The sequence below is a fragment of the Taeniopygia guttata genome, chromosome 5 (assembly GCF_048771995.1).
Source record: "Taeniopygia guttata chromosome 5, bTaeGut7.mat, whole genome shotgun sequence".
Taxonomy (NCBI): domain Eukaryota; kingdom Metazoa; phylum Chordata; class Aves; order Passeriformes; family Estrildidae; genus Taeniopygia; species Taeniopygia guttata.
Window position 1 is genome coordinate 45,801,418 of NC_133030.1, and position 13,487 is coordinate 45,814,904.

Below are 13,487 nucleotides of genomic sequence, written 5' to 3' on the forward strand. Positions count from 1 at the left end.
TACTTCCCCCACATGCAGCTTTCCCTTTGAAAGGTTATCAACTGGAATGACATGTTCACAGATACTTTTGCCCCTCATGTGCTTTCACACATTTTTGAAAACACAGAGGAATCACAATAACAATGCAACTCATACTGAACATGACAGTAATTAGATGCTTAAAAGGTGAAGAAGTAGAGGGAAGAAGGAACTTGAAAACATGCTAGACAGAATAATGATTTTCATTGTGTTATTTCTTTCTGAGGTACAACAATTAAATTATAAATTATTTATTTTCTTTACATACAAATTAAAGGAAATCAGTAAGAATACAGAAGAGGCAACAGATCCATCATTTCTGTTTTCTCTCAGCTTTTGAATAAACAGTTATTAATTTTTTTTTAATTTTATGTTTTATTTTTCTCTTCAATACAGTTTTTGCATTTCCCAACTAAGCAAGGTGAAAATAAAGTTGCATGCAAATGTGAAATGCATCTACGAGGCAGAATAATAGCAAAGTTTGTCCATTTAATATCTCTTTAGATTTGTTATGAGTAACTCTTAAGATTTGTTATGTTGCATTTTAGTTTTCAGTGACTCTTTGTTTTTGTTTTTTTTTTAAATCTTAGTAGCTAGTTATCCCATCCTTAGTCATACTCATCTCTCCCATAGTCAAATCTAGTTATTTATACTAGGTGCAAAAATCTAGATATTTATACCTCTGGTAAATATATTCCTACTTAACTAAGAGCACAAACCATTCTCATGAACAAACACACCAGAAATTATGAATATTTTTTCTCTACTCTCATCTGCTATACTGCATCTCTTAAAATCTTTTCAGTGTATCACCATCTATGGCAATTGTACCTTTTCATGGAACACTGACACTTCTGTCAACAAGCACCAGAGGCCCAGCATGGTCATTGCCCTAGCTGAGAAGCAGCAGAAAGAGCAAAGAGATTCTTGTAGAAATTGACACATTAATTTGTCCAACTATTATTCACAGGCCCAAACGTACTGGCAAGTACTTCTCATCTTTACTGCACCTTACAATAGGGGTTCTATGGTAACGTTTTCCTATATAAAGACTTCTAATAATTTCTATGTACTTATGTCTTCTGTGATTAATTTAATTTCAGGTAAAAATGTTACATTTAGGTTATTAATATTTGTTGCAGTGTGGATTTTAATCTAACAAGATAAAAGATATTTTGTCTTGAATGAAGACATATTGAATGATGAGTTAATATAATTTGAAATCATAATTATTATACTAAATCTGGCTTATCCTTTCTCTTTGACATTTCAGCATCTTTATCAGTAGGTTCAAGAGAAGCATTGCCAACTTCTAAACATAAAGTTAGCAGCCACAGTCACCTGAAGAATTCTTTGCATGTTTGGCTATTAGTCATACCTCTGAGACCCATGAATTCATGAAACAAGAATAACTCAAAAGATGTGAGGTTTCTCAGTGATATTTATCATATTGGTACCTTCAAAGTAGAGTGTGAATGGCCCATATAGAACTTTGCATGAAAAGCGGGGTAAGTGCTCAGATGAAACCCACTTGCTTCCTCAGGATACATTCTGGTTTAACCCTGGATGCTCTTCCAAGTTTGATGAAAGAACATTTTTTTTTTTAAGACAGAGGTGAAGAAGAGGGAACTTTCACTTACTTTTAATGCTTAATAGTGCTGGCTTTTCTCAGCTGAAATAATTATTTATCTTTTAGTTTATTATTAGAATGTTATAATAAAATATATATTTAGAGACTAAAAGACACAGTGACTATAATTTGAAGTGGTGGGGAGTCTCTCCTCAAGGTCTCTAGATTAATACATTTATTATTTGAGGGTTATTTATTTGAGGGTAAATTGGAATAGGAAAATATAAACAAAACCTGTCTATATTATATATGAATTGGTTTTCTGAATAGTGATGAATTTAGAATCGATCTTTATGTATAGAATAGTTCTGTTTATAAAAATATTCATATTACCCTGGTTTGCCACAATTTGTTTTTTTAACTGTACAAGTTAAAATACGTTATAATTTCCACAGGTCATTCATCTTTCCTGCTGAAAAATTCTTCTTTGGATTGCAGGACAAAGCCTGGAAATAGGACTGGAAGAGAACAAACAAAACACAGAATTTATGTTCACAAAATATTCACTTGGAAAAAGGTTTTCAGGCTATGAGTTTACAAAACAAAATAAAACAGTCCCCTCAATTTAGGATATTTGTTACTGGATAAGGAATGATCTTTCCATGTAAGACAACATTAACTGGTACAAGTTGGCTTTTTTGATTGCATTTCAAACATTTTTTAAGAACATTTTCACTTAAAGCCTGTATGGGATTAGGTATTGTATATCCTCTCCCAGCTGTTAGAAAACTGGCATAAAATCAGAAATCTGGCATTAGCTCTGTTCAACTCACCCTTGGTAATATGCTAGAAATGCCCTGATGAACTGGACCAAATTTGTATCACATAGGCTGTGTCTATGGGAGTCGATTAAATGTTCCAGGTCTTGGTTTAGGTCACCTCTAGGAATGTGTGTCACAGGTACCAGCCTCCTGGACACACTTGCCTCATCTGCACTTTTTGTGAAAACAGTTCCTGGTGTTCAGGAGTGTCCCAGGATTCTCCAAGTTCACATGAAATATAACCATGCAGAACTTGTGAAAAACAGCAGGACACAGGTGCCAGTGTCTCACCCCCTGCCTTGGCTCTTCAGGTTAGTAGGGTAAAGAGACCTTGAGGTTATCCCTTAGCACTGAGATCTTTACCTCATGAATACAGAAACACAGTCTCATGTTCAGGATGAAAATTCTGATCTGAGACCAGGTCCAGGTAAGATTTGGCACAGATCTGGGACATGAAATTTCATGCTTCAGCCAATTTGTAGTACTGCCTGAGTGACATCAGCATCAGCAGTGGGTGACTAGTTTGACATTTTCCTCACAATAATTCAATATAGGCTGTTTCAATTGATATAGTTGGAATGAAAATCTTGTCAGGTTAAATATGTACACTCTAAGAACTGTATCTAAATTTAAGATACAAAATTAATGTTTAATAGAACCCTCAAAGCAAGTGTTAATTTTAATATGCATTACATTTTGCAATATCAGGGATTTGCAATGAAATTTGAAGCTTTGAGAAACGACACTGATTTTGGATTTCAATACAAGATTTAAAATAAACTAATTCTCAGAATTTATGATAAATTTGGCAATTAATATACAGATAATTTTCAATTTTTTCTGCTGCTAAGGTGTTTTGTTGTTTTTGCTGTTTGGGGGGTTTAATTATTCTTTTATAATTGGATGAAATAAAGCTATTTAGACCGAACATTATGAAAAAAACCCAGAATAAAAGAGAAGCTGCATGCACATTTTAGCAAACAATTATACAAAGTTAAGGTCAGTGGATTTGTGTTAATTTTTATCAGATCTAATAAATAAAACAATTAGTACTATGGATGTTTAAAGTTTGCTAATATATTATTAAAAGTTTAAAAAGTCAGATTTTTAAAAAATTTAATTCATTATTTTTCAGCTTAGAAGAAATGTAATATGGATCAGCAATAAAAAAAATAATCAAGTGTACTTTTAATAAAATGGGAGTTTTCTCTTAGTATATTTCACCAAATCAGAATTGGTTGTTGAACCATTTAAAAACAAATAGAGAGAAGACAATGTCTCTGTGATGTAATTATTACTCTTAGAAAGTGATATTTCTAAAGCTACAATTCTTCAGACAAGCTGTTCTCCTTAATTAACATTTCACGTACATTGATGATCTCTACATATGATAAGACTGATAAAATGAATAGAGAGAACAGTGGTTCTATAAAATTCAATTTTAATGCTTCAAGGCAATGCAAAATTGAGGCTGGATGCTCACACATTTCTGTTTAAAACTTTCCATTTTCATCTGTTTCAATCAGTTGTTATTAATATTTATTTAATTTTATACCCAGCCTTATTTTACAGTGTGGAGATAAATTCTTTGCAAGCACTTGAAAGACAAGCTCTCTGCTCTAGAATTTTTTAAGAGAGTATTGTGCAAAGGGTGAAGGAGATAAATGTGCTTAGGTAACTTGTTGCAATTATACAAAATATGAAAGAAATATACCAATTTCAGACAGCTTACTGTTCTTACATACAAAGCATAATTGTCTATCCATACAAACATCTTTTCTTGACTAAATTTTAAAGACCCACCATTTGTTTATTGGACTCTGTAGCACCTGCAGTGGTACAATGTTGCTGTATTTCCTCCTTGCTCTATTTCTCTTAGCGTGTATCTGTTGTAAATTCCTCTGTGTAACAGGGAATTGGAAGAGAAGGGAGGCACAGATTACAGCCAGTATTTCTTGGAACATCTTTATGTATTAAGCTATTATTAATAATAGAATCAAGCTGTTGCTTTTAACAGACACACACTTAAGTACTAACATAGTTTATTGTCATCTTCTCCCACTCCTTCCAAGCTACCAGAAAGAAGAAGCAGCAGGGAGGTCAGCCCCAGCAGGTGATGCCTTTTGGGTGCTCCCCTAAAGCAGTGGGGCTGGCTGAGATGTTCCAGGACCTTTCTAGGGAGGTGTTAGGGGAGGCCCTTGAGGGTCTGTGGGTGCAGAATCTCTCCTGTAGGCTTCATGGCCCTGCTGTGCCAGCAGCCACTGGCCACAGGGCAGAGAGCTGCAGTGGGTGCCATGTGTGCTTGCGATTTTCCATGGAGGCATCATGTTCTTCTTGTCCTGACTTTACCAGTCCTACTGGGTTCAGCACAGCTTTATCTCTCCTTGGGAAGCTCTTACACAGGACCTTCCCAATGCACACTTTTCCTCTTTTGGCTCGTTGTTACTGGGCTCTGTTTCTCCTTGCTTATCTATGGAGCCCATTCTCATCCACTGGCACTGATGGGGATTTTATGATATATGCATTGAGAGAAAAAATATATTATTCGATTGCTATTAGAGAGACATTTTTAGATTAATATTAGATTTTTTTCTCTTTAATAACTTTTTACATTTTTGTTTTCCCATTTTTTTCTCTCTTCCTGCAAGCTACACATTGCAAAATATGAAATATTTACTAAATAATACTTAGATGTCTTTTCTATCAAATTCTTTGACTTTACAAAGTAGATTGTTTACAACTGTGCTGCCCTTCTGCTTAATGGGCACCCTGGGGGAATGTTGTTGGCTTTGAGACTCAGCTACATATTTTCAATAAACAACTCCTGAAGCCAGTGAATGCTGAGAGCTGTGAACATTAATCAGTGATCTATGTGAATGGAATACTATCCTGTTCTCCCTTCAGGGGATGGAAAAAAAAAGGACACACGTCATGATGCACTATTCACAGTCACACACAGTCAAACAAGCCCAAAGAAATATTTCAACACTCTCTTGTATTGCAAGTTTTTTGGTTAGCTTGAACCCGTGATAGCAAAGCTGACTGCCTTATCAACAGATTTTGCCAAATAGAAAAAGGAAATAAGCTTCCCCAGGATAAGGAGCAACTTCCAACTATTAAAATGTTTTAGGCTGCTGGTAGATTATATTTGGAGTTATTTCATTTGCCATGTCCTTTTGTCCTTGAGTCACATTGCTAAGATGATATCTCTCTGCCTTTGAGGGAAAGCTGCCTGCTCAAGTACTCCCTGAATGGCTGGCTGATTTACATGCAGCTGCTGACATCTTCCTTAGAGGAAATCCCTACTCTTGTTTTTAAAACACGGGTCGAAGGTCCAGTTTGGCAATTTCAGGGCTTGTGGCACTGGAAAAGGGAAAGACAGGAGAGTTAAAAGGCAAGAATCAACCTGAGAAAATGCACAATTGTTTTTAAAGTCAAGTCAGCCATTCCATTATTCCAAATAAATAAAATACAGTGATGCCAGGTATGCAGTGGAGTCCTATGATAGTTTTTTAACAGAAAGGTGTGAATTCTAAATTACAATAGCCCAGCTGGATATGCCTAAAGTACAAACCTCTAAAATGAAATAATAATATTGTCTGCTGTAACTTGGCACTTCCAGTCATTAGGAATTTATAGGCCCAATGACAGCATTGATTTTCAGCTTCTCAAGAACTGAGACTTTAACTGAAGCTCTATTGTATGTAAATCAAATTTTTACTTTTACCACTGAGAATGTTAGGTGTTGTTGTTTGTGGCCTTGACTCCCATTAATTTGAAAAATCTCTAATGGCGTGGTGTAAAGAACTCTTTTTGGTCCTAGGTATTCTAGAAGTCAAAATTTCTACTGAAGTTGGCGGCATAGGATTAAAATATATGCCCAACTACATAGAATTTAATATCTAGGAAAAATTTGCCATGTTACTGGAGGAGGGGAAGAAAATGTAGTTCCTTTCTCCAAATCAGTACAGTTCTGGGAAAGGGTGCTGCAATGCCTTCCCATGCTATGGAGAGAAAGTAAGAAATAAAAATTAAAGACTGTGAACCCACGAGGCTTTTAAAGGACTGAACAGCGATTCCATAGAGTAAGTATAACACAGAGCATGATATCAGAAGCTCATGAAAGTAAACATTTGTAGCATCTGCATTTTTTTTTACGTATTGTTCGGAGATCTATTGAGCTAGCCCTTCCCTGATGTACAGGTGAGGTACACTGCTAAAACAAGCCTGCTGTGCAGAGCCTTTCACCTTTAGAAGGCCGTCTCAGTCTGTCCCAGGTGGGTAACTATCAAACATTCAGAAATGGGGATTCTTAGATCAGACTTCATGTTCATTTACAAGTAATAAAAGAGCAAAGGAGAGGAAGTAGGACAGTAGCTATTAATATCAAAAGGACCAAAATGATTATTTTGGCTGACCTCATGTATAAAATAAGTCATAAAGACATCTAACCCATCCACAGGGTTGTAGTTTCTGGGTAATTCCTCTGTGAATTCTTTCAGGATGATTGCCTTACTTCCATCTCCTTTTTGAAGACAAATTTCCAAAACAAAATAAATCAGAGGTAATTCAGAAAAGAATTTATATATTTTGTGGAGTCTGATCCATTAGGAAATGCTAAGAGTCTTGAAAGAGAGGTGATTATGAAGTCTTTAGTTTGTTTGGTTCCTGTTTGGACTGGAAGTTTCTGACAAGGGTAATGATATGCTATTAATACAAAAGACTCACATAATGTAAATTTGACTGCTTTTTGTATTTATTATTTCAGTAAAATCTTCAGAAGAGCTACAGATATATTTTACTCCTAGTTTGCTCCTTTCAACTGCCAAAAAAATCAGAAAAAGTTGATCTTTTAAATTTTGTCTTCTGCACATCTTTTGCTGACTGTTGTTTTCCTTTCATACTGCAGGGCTACAAAGGATAAATTCTAATGCTTTGCATCCATAAATATGTACAAATGCTGGAATCCTTTAAATTTCTGTACATGTTTATAAAATCTGATACTATGTACTTTGATAACTTTGATAACTTGATGGTCATTATTTTCAGTCTTTTCCTCACCCTTTTTCCTCACTTTCTCTTTTCATTGGTGATTTCCACATTGACTTTAAAGATTTAATATCCAGTACTGCAGTGGTGTGAGCTCTCCTTCTGAAAGGTTCTGGACCAATTATAAGCAAAGCAGTCTCAGTCTATTAATTTTTTTTTTTTTTTTTTTGCCTTTGAACTTTTGTTGTAACTTTTGCTATTAATAGTATTGACTCCTTCCTGACAGTCTGCCAAATGGACCAGAGTTATACAAACCTCCTAATGACTGAAGTCTCAAAGTTGATTAACAAAGGAAAGAAAAACTTTGGTGGCTTTTTGTCTGGCCAAGAATTTGTTTCATACAGTGTGATAAGATTTTTACAATGTCTGTCATTAAGACATTACAAATTTGTACTTATCTAAAGAACATTTTAATATTTTCTGTTTCACAGCTTCAGAGAAAAATGCTCATTAGTTGTAATTGATAACTATACATTTTTTCTTGCAGGAGAGGAGGTTTGCACATTTAATAAAAATAAATAAATTTTAAAAGTGATTTTGTCCTAGGGGATATCCGAGAAAATTACATGCTAGTAAAGAGATAGGTATTGTATCTTTACAGCTGAAATCTTTAGTTGGCATCAGTTTTTAAATAATCTATCTGTAGATACTCTCTTGAAAGAACATTTTCAACTGAAATAATTTCCATTCAGGGGTAAGCAATTGATCTTTTAAATCTGCTTTGATAAACTGTCATTAAGCAGGATGGCTGTCATTAAGACTGAAAGATCTCCAAGTGCCTCCCAGCCTAAAATATCCTGCTATTCTATAAAAACAAGGGATCATATGTAAGAGTTTTTGATTTGCTCAAAAATAAGCAGAGATGAAAGATCCTACTAACCACTTTATTCAAATACTGCGTAATTTAATGCAACTTCTTGTAAAATCGGTAGGAATGCTTGTATTAATTCAAAAGGTGGATTAAGTCTTTAGTAAGACATAAGTTTTTCTTCAGGAAAATGTCTATAAACTGTAATCCTTATACTTTAATAAAATGTTGACGTGATCATATTGAGGAAAAAAACCTCAAATAGATATAATTTAAAACTCTCTAGTGACAATAGATTTTCAAGGTGAATGTTCAGTTTTCTTTGAAAGCTTCCTGTCCAAGAAATTAAATTATCTTTCAGTTTTTCTGTTTCTATCATGATATCTCTTTAGACATCAATTCATACTGTCCCTAATGTTGTTTTTTTCAATTACATTAAAATAAATGACAATAAATAGTATAGTATAACATAGTAGATATAACACAAAATTTTCTCTGGTATCTCAAAGGTTAAAGTTATAAGAAGTAAACCAAAAATCAGCATAAATTCCTGGCCATGTCAAAGTCCATGGGACAGACTGGTGGCCCTGGCATGAAAAATTCTAATTTTGCGTCATTAATATTTTTTGTCATCTTGTCCAAAACAATGAGCTGGGTGAGGCTTTTCCTGACTTCAGTGGCACAGCAGCTGTTTGGGATTCATGAAACAATGCAAAACAGGAAATGTGTGTGGCAGACTTCTGACATTCACCATCTTTGGGCCAGAGTTCAGCAGCCTGTTCAGCTGCCTGAGTAATATAACAGATTCCCTTTTGCCTTCCTGTTCAGGCTTTTTTCCTGAGGTGCTGGATCTTCCTCATTACCGTTCCTTTCTCTCTCTCATTTTTTTTTTTTTTAATTTCATTTTTAATTTTTTATTTTATTTTAACAGAGGTCTTTACTTTCAGATGCAATAAACTGAAGAGCAGCTGTGGTGAATCATTTCTACAGATTCCCCAGACTTTCAGGCTATGGTCTGATTGCCCTCTGAAATGTAGCTCTACTGAAATACTTTTAAAAATACTTTGAACTTGGTAACACCTTCTTGCCTCTGCCTCAGGATTCTTTCCATTTCACTTTTCTTTTATTACTGTCATCTGGTTGGAATCAAGATCTTTTGCAGACATCATTTTCTGCCTTCCCCAAAACTACAGTTTTTCTGTTGGCAATATTTTGAAGCTATGCCTTTCTAAAATAGTGCTTAAATATGGTTTCCTCCTTGGTTAGCAGAAGGGGAGGATAAAGAATTAGGAAAGAAATTATATTTCCTTAAAATAAACTTTATTGCCTTAGATATTTTTGCCCTGCTTTAAGCCAGTAGGTCTTCAGTAGAAGATACACTTCAGATACTTTTTTCCTGGTTTTAAGTTTACAGGTGGACATTGTTATTACCAAACCATTATAGGCAGAATTATCAATATTCATTATTGCTGAGTTTATTAATACTCAGCTCATTATTACTGAGCTTATACTCAGCTCAATTTTTCTGGCATTTTTCTTTTATTGATCACAGTTACCACTGTGGCTAATTACAATAATTTTTGTTCATTGGAGCTGCACACAGATATTAAACTCCTAGTAGTATAGAAGTAGTGGAATGAAAGAAATGCCATGTCTTAGAACTGGCTGCACTAAGCATCCTCCTAATCCAGTCTTCACTTTTTTTCTCATTTCTTTGTATTGTTATAAATCAGGAATGGATTTTATATGCTTTAAAACTTTTGTGCAGTAATTTCTTTAAAGTTAGTGACAAGCTTTCCTTTGTATCTTCACCCTGATAATGCCAAGCACACACTTCAATTGAGAAAAAGTCAGTGCATTTTACTATACATCATATTCTTGCAAGTAAAGTGAAACTGTGGCTCAGTAACAGCATAAAAAAAATAATTTATGCCACAAGCCACTGGAGCTGAATAATGTCCCTACCCTCTTAATGCCTGTATGCCTGTATACCCACAACTCATCTGTGCATTTGTGAGACCTGAGTGTGCATCCCTGTGCCATGGTTTCCTTTGGAAGGCATGTTAAAATGTGTATGGACCATGATCTATCTCTAAAGGAAAATCTGCTGCCCTGTTGTTCCTGCTTTGAAAGAGCTTGGATCACAGGTACAGCAAGATGTTCCATACTATCAAAATCATTCCCTGATTAATTCCAAGGAGATCTAGCACAGTGGACAATTCGGTGACCAGTCAGCTCAGCGAGGTTTGTATGAAAAACGCTCTACAGCTGAGTCATCACTCCAAGCACCTAGACAAAATGCATCCAGAGAAAGCACCTTGCTATGAGGGGAACATTTATGGGAGCTTTCTATGATTCCAAACACAGTGAAAAGATTTTACAGTATTAAAGAAGTATGTATTGTACTATTTCACAAAGTAAAGAGCAAAATAATACACATTCCCTAAAACTTTCAAGGAATTTTGACCATTTGACATATTCAGAAATTAATTCCTACCTGCACTAATGTAGAATAAAACTTAGGGTAAGATAAGTCAAAGAAATTGATAACTTGAAAGACAAGTGGCCACTGATGCTGCAAGCCTAAACAAGGTGTAAAATAGAACAAAAAATATCTTTCTTCCACCTTCTTGACTCATAATATGTATCTCAGGCAAATTTAACTTCTAAGATATCCATACGCTATGAGGTATGCTGAAGGGGCCAGAATGATTTCCAAAGCAGATGATTATGACTCAGCAGTCATTACTTTGATTCACTTTACTACATCAAGCAAGATAGGCATGATCTATAAATACACAAATATGGCCATTTAGAGTCATTACAAATGCACTCTTACAGATTTCCTGTATAGTGTACCTATGAATTCACAGTATGATGATCATACTAAATATTCTGTGAATTCAAGTACATATATAAAAGAGATAGCACTTAGTGGTTTATTTAATACCTTTTCAAATTTAACTTGCAGACTTCTACTTGGATTATAAGACTTACTGGATAATTTAAAACACTCCTAACAAGTTTTCTTGAACTGCAGATAAGCAGTTGACCCTTATTTCTATCTTTTTGCCTTTAAAATAATTCACAATTTTGAATCATATCCTTGACAATTAGAGTTACAAATATCTGACACTTAAGAAATATTTTAATGCAGAAGTAGTGCATGAAGAAGTGATGAAATTTTTTTGAAAGTTAATTATACACACAAAGCCTGGAAAAGTACAGATGCCCTTTTATGATACTGATTCTTCCATTGATATGAGTCAAATATTTCCTTGATTTAAAGAAGAAATATGCCTATTAGAGACATTTGTAAAATAAACAGCTCCTTGATCCCTGCCCTCATATATGATTCATCTTCTTCAGCTTTAATTTTGTTGCACTTACTGAACAAGTGGCACTTAATGAAACAATTTGCTGTGCTAATACAGAGTGTCAAAAGGAAAGCACATGCAGCTTCTACATGACACAGATAATCCTGGCACAGAGCTGCAAAGGCAAGCATGTTCTTTGCAAAACTAAAACCAATGAAACTCAAACTAAAAGATTACAAAAAGAAAAAAAATCCCAAAAAAGTAATGCACAATATCTATGGAGTATAAATGCTTCAAAGAGCTTTTATTTTTTTATAAACCAATAAGTCTTTACACACAGACAAAGGTATTTAGGGAGATTTCTCCTCAGTTTTACAGATAGAGAATCTAAGAAACAAAGTAATTTACTGCTGTTTGCACATCAAGACACTAAAAATAATGAAGGAAATGATGGCATTTCTCTTTAAGACACCTTAAAGGTGTCTTGGTTTTTTTCCCCTCCTATTTCCTGTAGATTCTGCTGCTTGATCACAGGAGACATGACTGAAAACCCTGAATTTCATCTAAAGATCTGAAGATTCAGATGCAATTTCACATGATTCCTATCAAAACTCAATGAACATGCATCTTCATCTTTACTAGGAAAAAGAAAAGATTACAGGTCATATATCTGTAAAAAGCCTCCAGATTAAATCTGCAGTCACTGGCTATTTAGAAACCAAACCAAACACACAAACAACAAAACAAAACTCCAAACCCCAAAAAAACCCTTGTATTAGGAAGAATTCAGGCAAACTAATACAAAAGTGAATTAAATATTCTTGTTGAATTCAGACAGAGTTGAGTAAATCTTTTAGTATATAATCCAACATTGCCATAGTAATGCCATCATTCCCCCTGATTTCACCATTTATTGCACTTCCTCACTTGAAACATCTGGATTTTAAATCTGATTAAACTTGCAGTACATGAGGGTATCACAATCGAATGAGGGTATCACAATCAAATTGGACTCACCAGAAGGGAAGAAATAGGAATGAGGTTGAGGAGGCCAAAAGAAAGCAGGAGATGAGCTCTTCAGCCTGGAGGGACAGCTCATGAAGTCTGTAGAAATTATTTTAGACAACTGATCCATTAAGCCATGCATTATACCAGCCCTAGCACACGGCCTTCTCTGCAGAGCCAAGCCGCATCCTAATCTCTGGGATGTAGTCAGGAGTCCATGTGCTCTTTAACACAGACACTCTTTGGCTTTTATATTGTCTATCAGCTGCATGGGAAGAGGAGAATTTGGCCTTCAACATTCCTGTCAAATTCCTTAAACCTCAAATTCCTGAGATTACTTTAAGATAGCCAAGGGATTATCCAACATCAATAGAAAGCCAAGAGGAGCCCTTACTAAATACTCACTCACAAAGCCTTTTATCTCCCAGAGAGTTAGCAGCAATACTCAATGGACATGCCCTTATGATTTGTCTCTCATGCAGCCAAAATTATTAGTTAGTGGTAGAATTGCTTGAAGACACTATATCTCCCTTTCTTCATATATACTAATCTTTCTGGAGGTATTTTTATTGCATATTCAGTATTTTTTTTATAACTATTTTGGTATAATTTTTGCCTTATATTCTGAAGGTATATTTTAGGAGAAGCTGACACTTGTGCTGTCTCATCCTCACTTTTTTGTGATTAATCACTCCGGTTTCCATGCCAGCACACATAGTACTTTTAAGCATGTTTTCTATTTGATTTTTTCATCAATATAAAATATTCTAAGGGTTATATCTTCAAGTTTCTCATGAAGTCACAGAGAGTTGTGTCCATCTGAGAATCAGAATTGTTGTTTTAGAATATCTAAATCACATTTTCTGCTGTATAGTTATTTAACAATCCTTAAAATTTAG

At 34.8% G+C, this 13,487-nt stretch overlaps 1 long non-coding RNA gene across 2 annotated transcripts in view; it reads right to left on the reverse strand.

The window, feature by feature from the left end:
* Positions 1-13,136, reverse strand: part of LOC140684320 (uncharacterized) — a 51,130-nt gene extending 37,994 nt beyond the window's left edge. The window contains exons 1-3 of one of the 2 annotated variants that reach the window (XR_012056449.1): positions 12,601-13,136; positions 4,213-5,772; positions 140-2,106 (exon numbers count right to left, since the gene is read on the reverse strand). This is a non-coding gene — a long non-coding RNA (uncharacterized lncRNA). Of the gene's footprint in view, positions 1-139; positions 2,107-4,212; positions 5,773-12,600 lie in introns of those variants that run through there. The other variant, XR_012056450.1, reaches the window with a different exon arrangement.
* Between the last annotated feature and the right edge of the window lie 351 nt (positions 13,137-13,487).